Consider the following 14,474-nt stretch of genomic DNA (forward strand, 5'->3'; position numbering starts at 1 on the left):
CTCTTCGAGACTAAAATTTTGATCTTGTATCATTGTAAACTACAGCAACCTAAAATTTGTTTCAGTACTTATTTCTGTAACCTTGTTAAAATTCACAAATCCTATTCAAATTTATTTCCCTCGACGTCTAAACTTGAGAATGAATTTTTCTAATTCCATAGTGGTAAATCCTGTCACCCAAATATATGGGTGGTGAGAAATTCATATTTTCAATTATAATTCTATCGTCTTCGTAAACACGTTACAAGATAAAATTTCCAAAATTCCATATGAATAAGATTTTGATGGAGATCGACGCAAATTCCCAAATACTAATCTCGTCTCGATCGTCCATCTTGCTTGTTCGCCGAAAAGATGCTTGAATTAATATCGTTAACGAGTACCCTGAAATGCCGCGAGTGTGCGCGTAACAGGATACTGGGAAAATATCCCGTTACACGGCATCGATTCGTTCCCGTTCGGATCCGACGTCATCCATCCTGACGTTTAATCATACTTAAGGTCCCGGCCGTAGGAGTATTCCCATCCAGGACGTCAGCCAGGTACGTCCAGCTAATTATGAATTTCTGTACACCGCAATCAATTTTCCCCGGGAACGAAATTGCCGGTAAATTGACGTCGCCGGTAGCCTCCTCGGGTAGCCCAACTATACTTCCAGACTATCCGTAGCCCGTAGTGGTGCCCAGACGCTGGGGATCACGTTGAGCCTTTGTGCTCCGATGGTTACCATCGAGCAACACGGACGAGTAACAGAGAGAGCCAGGTAGGTTCGGGCCAGCGGAACGAAGACAAGCGGTTGACCAGCACGAGAGAGAGAGAAAAGGTGGTTTTTGGTAGGTGGGCTACAAAGGCGAGAGGGTGGACCTAAGCGAGGATAAAGGAGAAGGAGAAAGCACACACCAGCATGGTGTATGCCCCCTTTCGGTAGGTGGGCCGGAGGACGATCAATAAGGAGCATCGTTGGTGGGGGGTCTTACCAGGACCTCAAGCTACCCCCTACGTTGTCCTGCTTAGGGTGAGGGTCCGCAAGAAAGAACCGAGAAAATATTCTGAAAGGGGTCATTGCGCCGTCTGTGTGCGTGAGCGTCCGACGCTCAGTCCGTGAACTTTGGCTCTCACCCTCCGACGCGCTACCCTCGCGGACGAGGGAAGATTACACACGCACGGGGACACGTAAGAGCGCGTAAACCTTTCTCTCTCTCTGCTCCTTTTTCTCTGCCTCGACCACGTGCGAGGGTTTTGTTCCACGGGCTCCAAGATGGGTCGGCGCGGAGGAAATTTCCGAGGAAAAAATCGCACGGACAATTACTCTCTTTCCCTTTCGTGGGTAAACACGGTTCTTCCCGTAGGGTAAACTCGCTTTTGTCGATCGCGAAGCGTCCCGAGGCAAGAAAAGATTGTTTGTTTTACTCTTTTCTTTTTATTTGCGTAGAATCTTTACGATCGCGATCGTAAGGTGGAATGTTGTGCGATTTATCGGATGCAGAATGGGGACCGAAAGGGAAACGGGATTAACGTTAATTGCGATTTAGGTGCTTTCGCGTCTTCCTTTCTTTTTCAGACGACCACGTGGCCCGGAGTTTTTCGTCCGGGAAAAATACCATGCACCTGTTTGAATGCGCTTGCCGGCCGCGTTCTTCGGGGCACCGCGATGTAATATCAGATCATTCCCCAAGTCCGCGTATTTTAATCCACTTACTTAGCCATTTTTTTGAGTTACTCTTCCCTGCCGTGTCGAAGTTGTTTATAGATATACACAAAATTAAAGGGAAAAGAAACTCGTATAATAGGATATTTGGAGTATAACAGGGAATACAAATTAGTAGATAAATTTCAATTCATTAATATTTACATATATAATGTGTGCTCACGTAATCTAATTCTATACAAGCACTATATTTCCTATATAAAATGACCTAACGTGGCATGAAAATTGCAAAGCTATATTAACCCTTTGCACTCCTTGGTCGAGTGTGACTCGACATTAGTTCTTGTCTCTGGAGCTCCTTTGTCGAGTCCCATTCGACATTTTTTCAAATCCAAAACAAAGAGATATCGTACACTTGAAAATTATAAAATACAACAGTAATGTAAATAAAACAGATATTTAATTGAATTTGTTTGTTCTCCTCTTTGTTTAAACTACCTTATTTTTTAGTTAACGTAAATTTCAAATAAAACACTTAAAAGCGCCGGGAGCTGCTAGTAACAAAATTGAAATATAATTCGGAGTGCAAAGGGTGAAATTTCAATTCATAAATAATAAGCTATGTTATAGAAAAATAATACTAAAAGTATGACAAGAATTATACGATGTAGGATCAATTTATACTTTCAAGTAACGTTCTTACCCAACATTCTTTTGCTTAAAGAAATGGTTACTAGTTACATATACAACAATCTTTACGTTTTCCTCGCTTGAACCACGGGCTAATCCTAAACACATTACATTACAAATAAAATCGAATCACAATATTACTGGAAGATCCATGTTAACAGTAGTCAAAAAAATCGTCATCGACTGGAAAGTCATTAGTGACAGGTGTTTCAAATTTTATTATATAATTTCTCTCAGATAGTTCAACGTCTTCCCGACGTGGTCCTCCGAAGTCAAGGATGTTTCTGACTGTATTATTCTTCTTTGTTTTTCGAATCATAATAATACTGGGAGATCCATGTTAACAGTAGTCAAAAAAATCGTCATTGACTGGAAAGTCATTAGTGACAGGTGTTTCAAATTTTATTATATAATTTCTCTCAGATAGTTCAACGTCTTCCCGACGTGGTCCTCCGAAGTCAAGGATGTTTTTGACTGGATTATTCTTCTTTATACAGCTAATTACAATATCGAGACTTAATAAATAGAAACGCAAAACTGAAAGTCTCATTGGGTTGCAGAGGATCGAGGTTAGGGTTTATGAAAAAGTCTTTGGAAACTTTGCAACAGAATTGGCGATACCATCGAAAGCACCAATGGCGGTTTCGAGGTCCTCCGTGAAAAAATCAGCACCGTGGGACCCGGTGTCCGCGACCAATTCCCAAAGTCAACAAAATTTGGACCGGTCGACCGATCGGAATCACGCGAGATAATTACGCGAATCCGCGCGGTTCCACGGATTCGGAGTTTCCCGGGGCGGGACGGGCGGATAAAAAATTACCGCAACGAGGTTACGTCGCAGATCGATTTAAATCTAATTTCCTGCCGTGTAGAACGACCGCGTCGCGCCAAACGAGCCGTCAAGGAATCAGTGTCAATTAACGGCGATGAAAGCAAAAGCTCGATGCGGAGCCGGAGATCGGCCATGAATATTCATTCCCTTCGGAGAATTTAATAGCCGGCAGATTCTGCCGCCTGTGGATACAAGCATCGAAGAAAAGAAAGGACCCGGTTAAAAGAGAGGAATCCCCCGGGACGCCTCTGTCGATGTTTGATCGTCCTCTGGAAATCCAACGTCTACGAAGACGAACGAGTCTGGCGGCGTGAACGGTCACGTGTGCGTGTTTATACGCGTCCGACGGAAGCGTCTAATCCATCGGTCGGGCATTGTTGTCAGACATATTGGGGTTTGTTCTTGAGGCAGCCCGAGGTAGGAGAAGGTGGCGGATGAGAAGGAGGCGGCGGAAGGTGGTGAGGTGGGTGATTCGAAGGGGGTGGCACGAGGAAAGGGAGAGGGTGAGGGTGGTTAGCTTTATTGATCTGTAAGACTGCCAACATAGAGACTCTGCTTACCCGCCCTCCTCTTCGTTCTCCACATTCACCACCTTCGTCTTCTCTTCCTACGATGTACCCACTCCGCCGTCTCTCTTTCTACCTAAATAGTCCTCCCTGTTTCTCTATACCTGACCGATACTCCCTCTCGCTCGCTGCCTTCCGTTTCTAGTTTCTATCTGCTTTCTGCCTTCCTCTTGCCCTGTCGCTTACAAACGCGCACGCAGGCCGGCATTGTCACTCTCTCGCTCTTTCCGTCTCCTTCCGTCTCACTTCCGTGGGTTTCTCGTCCCTCCTACCTTTCTGTAAGCTCTACGTACATACTCCAAGCCACCCTTAACGCTGGCTTAGCAAGGGACAACCCCCGACCATCGCCACCGCCAGCAACGCCGCCGTTCTAGCACCCCTCCTCCCTCCTCCTCCCCCCGTCCGCCCAACCCTCAACCCCCAAACCCACCCCACCCGACCGACCCGTGCACCCAGTGCGTCGGTCTTCCTCTTCCACATCACACGCCACCTCTTCGTATATCCCCCTTTTCTCTCCTAGTCGACGGACCTCCCGGATTCACAAGCAGCTAACCAACACGCAAGTCGCTTAAACCCACGCTCAACCTGGTCTCATTGTGTTTGTGTAACGCCCGAAGACCGCACCGACAATGCGCGCCCGTCGTAACTTTCTCGTCGCGCATCCTACCCGAGTTTTCTCCTTTTCTTCTCGACGATGCTTCTTCCCTTCTCGTCGTTTCTCCGTCTCGCCGGCGGTTTTTCCTCTGTTTGCGCTCTGCCTTTTGACTCGTTTTTCCCCGCGACCGAGCGCCACGCTCTGCCCGCCGGAGAAAGGATTTTAAGGGTTTTTTCTTCGGTGTTTCTTTACGCGATGGTTTTTGCGCGCACGTCAACCCGAGCGACAGAGTTTGATCGTCGCCCGGGCCCCCCCCGAAAGAGGGAATTCGATTGTTTCGTCTCTTACGGCCGCGAGAACTTGCCCCGGTGGTAATTGCGAAACGAGATAACGAGGACGGGGAATTATTTTCTTCATCGCGCGTGTTGGGACCTTCCGTTCGTTAATTCGAAAGCAATACTTCTCCGATATGCCGTTGTACAGCAACTGGAAAGCAATATTTCGTGGGTTTTTAAAACCTCTTTATGCCTCTTTTCTTTTGAGAAACATTTTGTTTTTGTGATATAAACCGATTATTTATGATAACTTGACTGCTGATATTTATGCGTTTATGGGAAATATAAATTTGAAATGAACTACAGAATGCATTTGATATGTGAAAATATAAAAAATAGTTAAAGTAAGATAGGAATTGTTGTGTTTAGTGGTTGAGACAACCCTCTACGAAGCTCCCATTTTAATAATTTTATGAATTTGCATAAATATCCGCAGTCTAATAACTTATTGAAAACATGTACATATTTCGTAACTAAAATTAAAAACATTTTGTGTGGTAGTATACAAAGAGGGTAGATATAGTTATTTCACATCGAGAAAAGGTAATAAGGAACTACTTTAACATTGTCTTCATCAGTAAATTAAAACATGAAACACTACAAGAACACAAGAAACGCAAAGTACATTTTTATCAGGATCTTCTCTATAGTCAATTGTTTCTTCCAGACTTATAGATGCAGATGTATAGGATTTGAAATTGATTAAATACCCATTTTATTTATACATTTAAATTATTATTAAGTGGTTTTTATATTCATACGAAAATGACTAAATAATGGTTTAACAGATGAGGAACAATAAACGATAAAACCTTGAAAGGCAATTTAAATTTTCTGTGGTACTGTATTTGAGTCCTAATATATAGTATATAGACTTATGTTTGACATAAACGGATCTGGAGCTTCCGTGGCTCTGTTGAGTATATCTTCTTTGAGAGTACACAAATTTCAAAATTCCATCGAACCGGACCAACCCAACGACTCTTTCACCGAAATTACCGCCATAAATGAAATATCCTGAACGATTACAACCCCTTCCTGGACGCCCATCTGGCGTCGATTGATCTCAATTACACTTAACGTTCTTTCGATCCCTGGCAGCGTACGCGTCTTCGTCCCTTGTCCAGGAGTCGCCATGGACTGGATATTAGCGATTACGATGCTACCGCCCCTGCCACTTTCGAGCTACAACCCTCTTTCGGCCGCGTCCATCCTCCCTCGATCGCTGTCGCGCTCTCTGTCGCTTATTTTTCTTACGTTGGCCCTTTCCTCCGGTTGTTCTCCGCTTTCCGGTCGACGGTCCAGGCCACGCCACCCACCGTCCTCCAGAAGGGTGTGTGCGCGTCTGCGTCACCCACACGGACACGCGCCGATGAGCAGAGCAGCCCTCCTATGACGTGAGATTAAATTCTAACGGGCCGGCTCCCCAACGTACAGGCATTTTTCTTAGCTCGCCCTGGTAAAGGACTACGTGCCTAAATTAATACCCACTCCCAACGCGTACACGGGCAAAGTCACACATACGAGGGCCTCTCGCGAGCACACCACCGTCCCGGTTAAGTATGTTTTACGGGGATGGAAGCGGGGCGTATGTTAGAACACACGGACGCGCGGACACAGCGCTGCGTGGTTGGAATACTCGTAGCGCCATACGGGCATTTCGACCCCCCCGTTGAATTTCTAGCGGCCATTATTTAGCGCGCTTAGAACTTGCTGCCGTGGGGTAATGGCGCCCTTTCGTGCGCCTGTGTGAAACGTATACGGACCGCCGTCCAGACGACGACGACGATGACGACGACGACGCTGCCCTAGGGGCACCAGGGTCGAGAGCCCGGGCTACGCAGCAATCTGGGAATTCCTGTTACTTCTTTGCTCGTAATGAGTCAACCCTTCGCGAAATTACCAGAAGGGGGTTGTCCGGCTGGAGATGCACGGACGAATCAGCCGGCTTATTGTCGTACGAGTCGAAATTTTCGGTGGTTGGCTTTAACACTGGAATTGCTTATAGTGTATTATTTTGTAACGAAGAAATTAATATTATTGCCGTACGAGTCGAAATTGTCAGTGGTTGGCTTTAATACTAGAATTGCTAAGTGTACTTATTTGTAACGAAGAAATTAATATTATTGATATACAAGTCGAAATTTTTGGTAGTTGGCTTTGACACTAAAATTGCTTATAGTGTATTTATTTGTAGCGAAGAAATTGAAACGATAGATGCAAGAAGAAACGTATAATGCAATGGGAAATAAATATTTATCCATTCTGTATATAGAAAACTGTGATAAATTTGAAAAAATCCAGTCTAGTAAATTTTCTACAATTTTAATTGGAAATTACGAACGAGTCATGTTGACCACTTTAGTAGTTTTAGTTAGATTGACGAATTAATGGCGTGCGCAATTTCGTGGTGTGAGAAAAATGATAATAGTAGCGACTTATAACTGTTAACGTTTCGATCTTGACGAGGGACTTCTTTAAATTCTCGACGAGAAAGTATAGATTAAACTAAGATGGACATTGTAGAAAAATATAAATTTATATTTATATTATTAAATTTAGACGTTTAAAATGTCGTGAAAAACAATACTGGAGAAGAAGGAAAAATTTAATGTAAGCCATTTTATAATAGGGTAGTTCCAAACGATTTTTCTTTCCTCTCTGGTATTGTTTTTACAGGACTTTCTTGGCTCTCTAAATTTATTTTATTTATATAAACAATATGTCATTTTCAGGATATGAAATTGTCTTTTATATTCTACAGTATTTTTAATTAATTAAATTAACAAAGTGTAAAACTTGTGAGTAGTTATTTTATATTTATTAATAAATGTAGACTATGAAAAATTAAATATAAAAAGTATATTGAATAATTAAATGTTAAAGGAAAAGAGAGAATAAATATAATCAAAACTTTTATCGTTTATATAACCTATAATTATTTGATTTACCAAGTTACTATACTCTATACTATATTCTACCATATGATATCAAAACAGGATCAATAGAGGTCGAAGACATTTAGATCTTTCATTTGTTGATGAATATAAGAGGGCTGATTGCAAACTTCAGATTTCGTTAATTTAAGATATTGACGAGCAGCTATTATTATATTTGTTTTAATTAATTAATCGTACGTTATGTTAACAGAGATTTGGAGAGAAGCATGGGAACGTCGGGAATTGGAACGCTTTCATGTCAGCAGTCGCGGCGAAGAAGAAACACAAAATGGAAGGTAAGGAGTTACTATCTTAATTCCTCTAGTACAAAAGATTTAATAAAAATAAAATACATAATACATATAAAAACACCATAATACAATTTAGACAAATATTTGTATTGTTATTTTTTATTGCAATAATCTTTAGATCGAAAAGTAGTCTGCATTTGTTGTTGTTATTTTTATGTTTGAATTTTTGAATCTTATGGGAATATACAGAAAAAGTTTATTTCGTATTTTCACTTATTCTGAACGAGAAGTCTCCTTTTCTGTTGCATTCAAAATTATAAGACAATTTATCGTCTCAATATCACTACGATCAATTTTAAGACGCGAGTTTTACTATTATTATGTACTACTAGGTATTTTCCAATTTTCGAGAAATGAAAAATCATAGAAATTAAATTAATTACGTTCGTTTCAATAGCAACATTAAGTGTAGAAACACCTAAAAGATTAGCTAATTAATATTTTTCCAATAAATTTAAAAACATGTTCATGCATAAGTCTTTGAAAATTTTTTTATTCAATTTTTAGACTATTAAATGTACCATATTGTCTAGCGTATTCTCGGGAGGGGGGGGGGGGAGAATTCGCATATTTCTGTCGACCAAGAACACTTGCGTCTTTATCAATAAATAATTGGAACCTTGACTTTAATTTGCTATGCAATTAAGTATTGTATAGTACAATTGTATTGTACTGTACAATAGGAGAGTTCTGTCGATGTTTTATCGGTTTAATTTTAAGTAAAGCGTGTCGTTTCTCAAATTGAATCCTCCATTTTGCATTTAGAAGAACTGTTGTCAGCAGAACCTATTTTCCCATTTTTCAACAACTATAAAATATATATTTCTTATGAATAATGTAAATATTATTCTTATTAAAGCAAAAGTTAGACAAAATTCATTCCCTTTAAATACAAACAATTTCACTCAATTCCTAATAAAAATTACAATTAACTCTCTAGCCCACTTAAATTCTTTCCCTCGAGAAATCTCACTTATCATTATAATACCATAAAACTTTGAAACTTTAAAAATCATGTAGCAGTTAGAACGGAGGTTATCTAACATCAGACTCCATTGTCCCTTCCATAATCTTTTTCCGCATTGTGTCTGGGATCAAACGGTACAAAACGCGTTATTTAATTCACTCGCTTGAACAATTCTACCCTAAACGATCCAGCGGGCCAAACATTTTCTGCAATCCAAACATATTCCAATATGCCCGGGTTCTGGACGCGATGGCTGCACATCTGCCTCCTTATCCTCGCAGCGTCGATCCCTTTTTCCCGGGACTGTACCGCTCCGATGGACTTAGATTTAGGGGCTGCTAGTTGGAGGTAGTTCGCGGGGGGTGGTGACGAGAACCGGTGAGTCGAAGGGATAGAAGAGGGGCGAGGTATATGGGGGGTCGACGAAGAGGGAGGGTCGGTTGGTTCACATTTACATAGCGGACCCGGCAGGACTAGATGACTAGGCGGTGGGATATTAAGAGGGAGAAAGGGGGTAGGTGGTGGCAATTCTGGCAACATGGCCGCGACCGAGCCGCGCGACGTACACCAAGTGAGTTCCGGGAAATGGTGTTCCGGGGGGTCGAGGGGGCGTGTGGGGAACTGGATTTCCTATGCCACCATCACCTTCACCACCCTGGGCCACCCCGACGTCTGCTTAGATGCGATTCTCGGACCCAGCTTTATTCGATTATTAAGGACCGCTATTGGATTAAGCGCGATTCCGCGACTGATTTCGCGCTCCGTCCCCGTTCGACTAATCCGCCTTTCACGGTGTTTTTCACCGACACCCTGTCCCCGATCCCCTTCGAAACGGGTTGAACGTCCTCGCTGATTGGTCTCAACGGCGCGGATAACTTTTCTCCGCGGAAAACATCGCGGCGCGCCTGATGGAGAACGGAGTTTGGGGCAATTAGAACCGTGACGGGCGACGGAACGAGCGAAGTCGCTCGCGGAAACCCTCGATTCGTCGACGATAGTTCTCGGTTTACTGAAACGGCGGAGAATCGTTCCCGGAAGAAGGGTCGGGGAATAATAAAGAGAGAAAGAATGTAATCCCTCCACATATTCCGGGGGATCCTTAGGAGGTTTTAATGGGATTCATTTTTCACCCCTTCGTATGATTAACCTTCGCGGTTTAGCTTGCGGACCTTCTGAAAGAAGTCGTTGATACCCTTAAACTCTTCTTTCTTTCGCGAAGTTTCGCAACTGTTGTTGTAATTCAAAAACATATACATCGCTATTATTTCCTACTTGATGACTGAAAAATTGAAAGATTTGAGACTGTAACGTCGTTGGTTTCGTTTAGTTGAAGACACCTGTGAGAAGACTACCATACCAAACTCCTGATTGTCCACGAAAACGAAACTTTATTTTTAGACAAATGGGAACTAGAACACCTACAATTCGTCAATTTGTTTTTACAGCCCCGTTAAGATTCAAGAGTCCTATCTAGATTTATTTCTTAAATCTTGAAAATTAATTTCTGTAGCTCCTCAATGGAAAGTCACGTCACCCATGATAATGTTTACAACATATTATAACGTGAATAAATTCGTTTGATCGAAGACATCAGGGAGAAGATGGAGTAAGCTAAGGGTTGTGCCCATTGGCAATCAGAAAATGGTGCCGTTGGGCGTGAAGAAGGCGAACGTTAATCCGCGCTGGCGTAACTCTTAACGGCGGTAACTCATCCGATCAAAACCGTGAAACTTGGAGGCACGAGGCTTAGTCCTAATTTAAGGGTGGAAGTGAAAACCACCCCTGCCGGCGCTAATTTAAGGCCGGTGCTGCCCGCTCATTTGTTTTAACCGCTCTCTCGCGGGAGAGTCAGTGTCGAGGGTATACGCGGGTCTACTCGGCAACGAGAAGGAGGGGGGCGGCAGGGGGTGGAAGAGAACGGCGGTTGAGCGGCGGAGGCGGCGGGGACGGCCGTGGATAAAACGCGGTTTAGTTTAGTTGCAATTCGCATTGAAGCACCGGCTGAACAACGGGCTTTAGCTCGGCTTCCAAGAATGCGGGGATACCCCGTAACTTGTTCATTTACTCGTTGCGGCAGGCTTTCAAGTCTCGCTTCTTTTCAGTATCATTCGGTCAAGGCCATTTCGTGACACGCCGTACGGTTCTGCCCGACCGCGTATTTATGTATTCGGTAACCCATTTCTTCAGCGTGAGCGAAGAAAGTAAAGACGCGTCTCTTTTTTCCTTTTCGAGGGTTGAAATCATGAGGGGTGTAAATTTGAAGTTTTTTTTTTAACTATTCGGTAAAATATGGAGATTTCTTAGTTGGTGTTTGACAGTGTTTCGACTTCATTTATTGCAACAATTTGGGTCACATGAATTTGTAGAACATGGTTTGTTATAGTGTTTGGTAGACCCTTGTCAGTAGACATATTGCAAATTTCTAAAATTGTTCGTCCAATTAGATTTGTAAACAGGGTGTTCGGCCACCCCTGGGAAAAATTTTAATGGGAGATTCTAGAGGCCAAAATAAGACGAAAATCAAGAATACCAATTTGTTGATAGTGGCTTCGTTAAGAAGTTATTAACGTTTAAAGTTTCGCCAGTACTGAATTTTTTTCTCGAAAGTGGGTAGGATTTCGGGGGTATGTCTATTCACCAAAAATGATTGTAATTGACCCCCGCAACCGAAAATAATTTTTTTAGAACGATTTGAAACTTTTCAATTTTGTCGAAAAAGTTAGGCACCTACCCCCTGTCAATTTTTCTTAAAAATTACTTTTTCATTTTTAATAATTTTGTTTGACGTCCTACAGAAAAGTTGTCTAATACTTTTCTGTAGGTACCCATGAGCTCTACTTCACAAAAAAGTTTCATTGAAATATATTCACTATTGTAGGAGTTATGGCTGTTTGAAAATTGGACCAATTTTAGGGAGTTTTTCTCATTTTGTGGGGTCAAGGATTAACTTTTCGGATATTTTTGCGATTTGTACATATTCTCCACCAAAATACGCGTAGTTTGCTTTTTTAAACATTAAAATCGTCCAATCCGTTCAGGAGTTATGACGTTTTAAAGATTTGCATGAAATTTTGGGGAACCATTTCTGGCCTCACATTAGATTTTCGGTAAGGAATTTTTTTCTCGAAAATGGTTAGGATTTCGAGGGTATGTCTATTCACCAAAAATGATTATAATTGACCCCCGCAACCGAAAATAATTTTTTTAGAACGATTTGAAATTTTTTAATTTTGTCGAAAAATTTCACATATTCTCGAATTTTTTTCTCGAAACTGGGTAGGATTTCGGGGATATGTGTATTCGTCAAAAATGATTGTAATTGACCACTGCAACCGAAAATAATTTTTCCAGAACGATTTGAAATTTTTGAATTTAATTGTTAATAACTTTTTAACGAAGCCTGAATCAATAAATTGGTATTCTTGATTTTCGTCTTATTTTGGCCTCTAGAATCCCCCATTATAATTTTTCCCAGGGGTGGCCGAACACCCTGTGTATTATTCTGTATAAAGTTATCTGGAAAGCAGGCATAACTTTGTAATTATTTTGAAAAATAAGGAAATGATAAAGTAAATACAGAAAGTACCTTTATCAAAAGATTTTTGGAGATTCGATTCAAAATTATATCGAACCTTTGTGTTTAAGTGATTGCTGGAAAACAGAGAAAATATGAAACTGAAGAAATCGCATTTAAACTTACGAACGATTTCAAAATACAATTATTAATACAACGTTTCTATCTTCACAAATAAAAGAATAGTTTCCTTGCATAGAACGACATTTATAGTAAAATTTACGTAATTATATTTAATTAAATTGAGACACACAAGTTTTCAAGGTTCAGAATAATGAATATAATGTTGTGGAAAGAAAAGTTTAAATAGTAGAAATTAATATTGTATTATGTGTATCTTTCTTAAGAATTGCAAAAATAGAAATATGAAATACAATTGGTAATAATATTTCTGTTGGAATAACATTTATCGAACGTTGAAAAGTATATCGGTTATCGTACCAGAATTTAATATTGCACTTATTCTGACACGATTGACGGACGAACAAATCTTAACTGGACATTTATAACCTACTGTCAAGATTATTGTTTTTCCTAAATATTTAACTGCTTTTCAGGTCAAGCTGTACATCTTTAACCAGATACAAAATGAAATGATACTATTTTGCGCTCGGAGAATTGAATACTGCCTCTTAATATCATTATCGCGATTAGACAGGTTCTTTATTAACGTGTTCCATTTACATATTTTAACCTACCATCATTGACCGGTTACTTTCCTAACGAAAATAAAATACGAAGCATGAAAGTGACCGATTGTTTTTGTATCTAACTTAGAACTATTTTGTTTTCTTTGAAACTACTGAAAAATTACAATTAACATCAAAACGAGAACAATATTCACTTCACAATTTATAATTTCTCACAGTAACTATTAGCATGTCATTTATTTAAATTATAACCTAAAACGTTAACTAACAAAATTTGCTCAGAATTATTTTTCCAACCAAGTTTATCCATATTCTCCTCGTCGCATTGCCATAAATTTTCCCAGAATTTTCCAAGTTCTACAAATCAGAGTCGGGCATAATTCGATTAATTCTTGAACCAATTAATCAATTTCCTACGCGATTAAAAATTTACTCGACAGAATCAATCGCACTTGAAGATAGACGATTATTGAAATTAAACGTTCGCTACGACGGACGATTAAATTAATTTAATCGTTCGCTCGTGACGTTTGTCAACGGGATGATAATTGCCAATCATCGTAATGCGATTAACAATTAATGTAATCATCGATATCTGTTATACGCAAAGCCTTAAGTTTTCGAAATCTCCAGAAACTCGAACAACGAATCGACTTTTTCTTGAAAGACCTCTAAGGGGTTGAACATTAACCCCTTGGCGTGCAATGACGAGTCTGACTCGTTACAATTCTTCATGTCAAGTTTCATGATTTCTCTCTAATTTCCTTCACAATTTCCTTCACAGTTTTTATTAACGCAGCGTCCTATGTTTTCGAAATCTCAAAAAATTCAAATAACAAATCTTTTTCTTGAAAGGCCTCTAAGGGGTTGAACATTAATATCGACTTCGATGGAGCCTAATCTACACCCTAACTCTCTAAATGTCTTCACAGTTTTTATCAACACAGAGCCCTAAGTTTTCGAAGTTTCCAGAAACTCGAACAACGAATCGACTTTTTCTTGAAAGACCTCTAAAGGGTTGAACATTAATATCGACTTCGATGGAGCCTAATCTACACGCTAATAACCCTCTAATTTCCTTCACAGTTTTTATTAACGCAGAGCCCTATGGTTTCGAAATCTCCAGAAACTCAAATAACAAATCTTTTTCTTGAAAGGCCTCTAAGGGGTTGAATATTAATATCGACTTCGATGGAGCCTAATCTCTAAATTCTTTCACAATTTTTATCAGCGTTCGATCGATACATTTTTCTGATAAATCGGTTCTCGTTTCGGTGAATGCTGATGCAAGTGGAAGAGACGGAAGTCACGGGGGTTGAAAGGGGAACGGAGTAGAGATAAAGAGAGGAAGAGAGAGGAAAATACGT

At 40.6% G+C, this 14,474-nt stretch overlaps 1 long non-coding RNA gene across 1 annotated transcript in view; it reads left to right on the forward strand.

Annotated features, from left to right (window-relative positions):
- Positions 1-14,474, forward strand: part of LOC143350146 (uncharacterized) — a 175,281-nt gene that overhangs the window by 61,098 nt on the left and 99,709 nt on the right. The window contains exon 2 of the long non-coding RNA XR_013081063.1: positions 7,817-7,901. This is a non-coding gene — a long non-coding RNA (uncharacterized LOC143350146). The remainder of the gene's footprint in view (positions 1-7,816; positions 7,902-14,474) is intronic.

The sequence above is a fragment of the Colletes latitarsis genome, chromosome 14 (assembly GCF_051014445.1).
Source record: "Colletes latitarsis isolate SP2378_abdomen chromosome 14, iyColLati1, whole genome shotgun sequence".
NCBI lineage: Eukaryota > Metazoa > Arthropoda > Insecta > Hymenoptera > Colletidae > Colletes > Colletes latitarsis.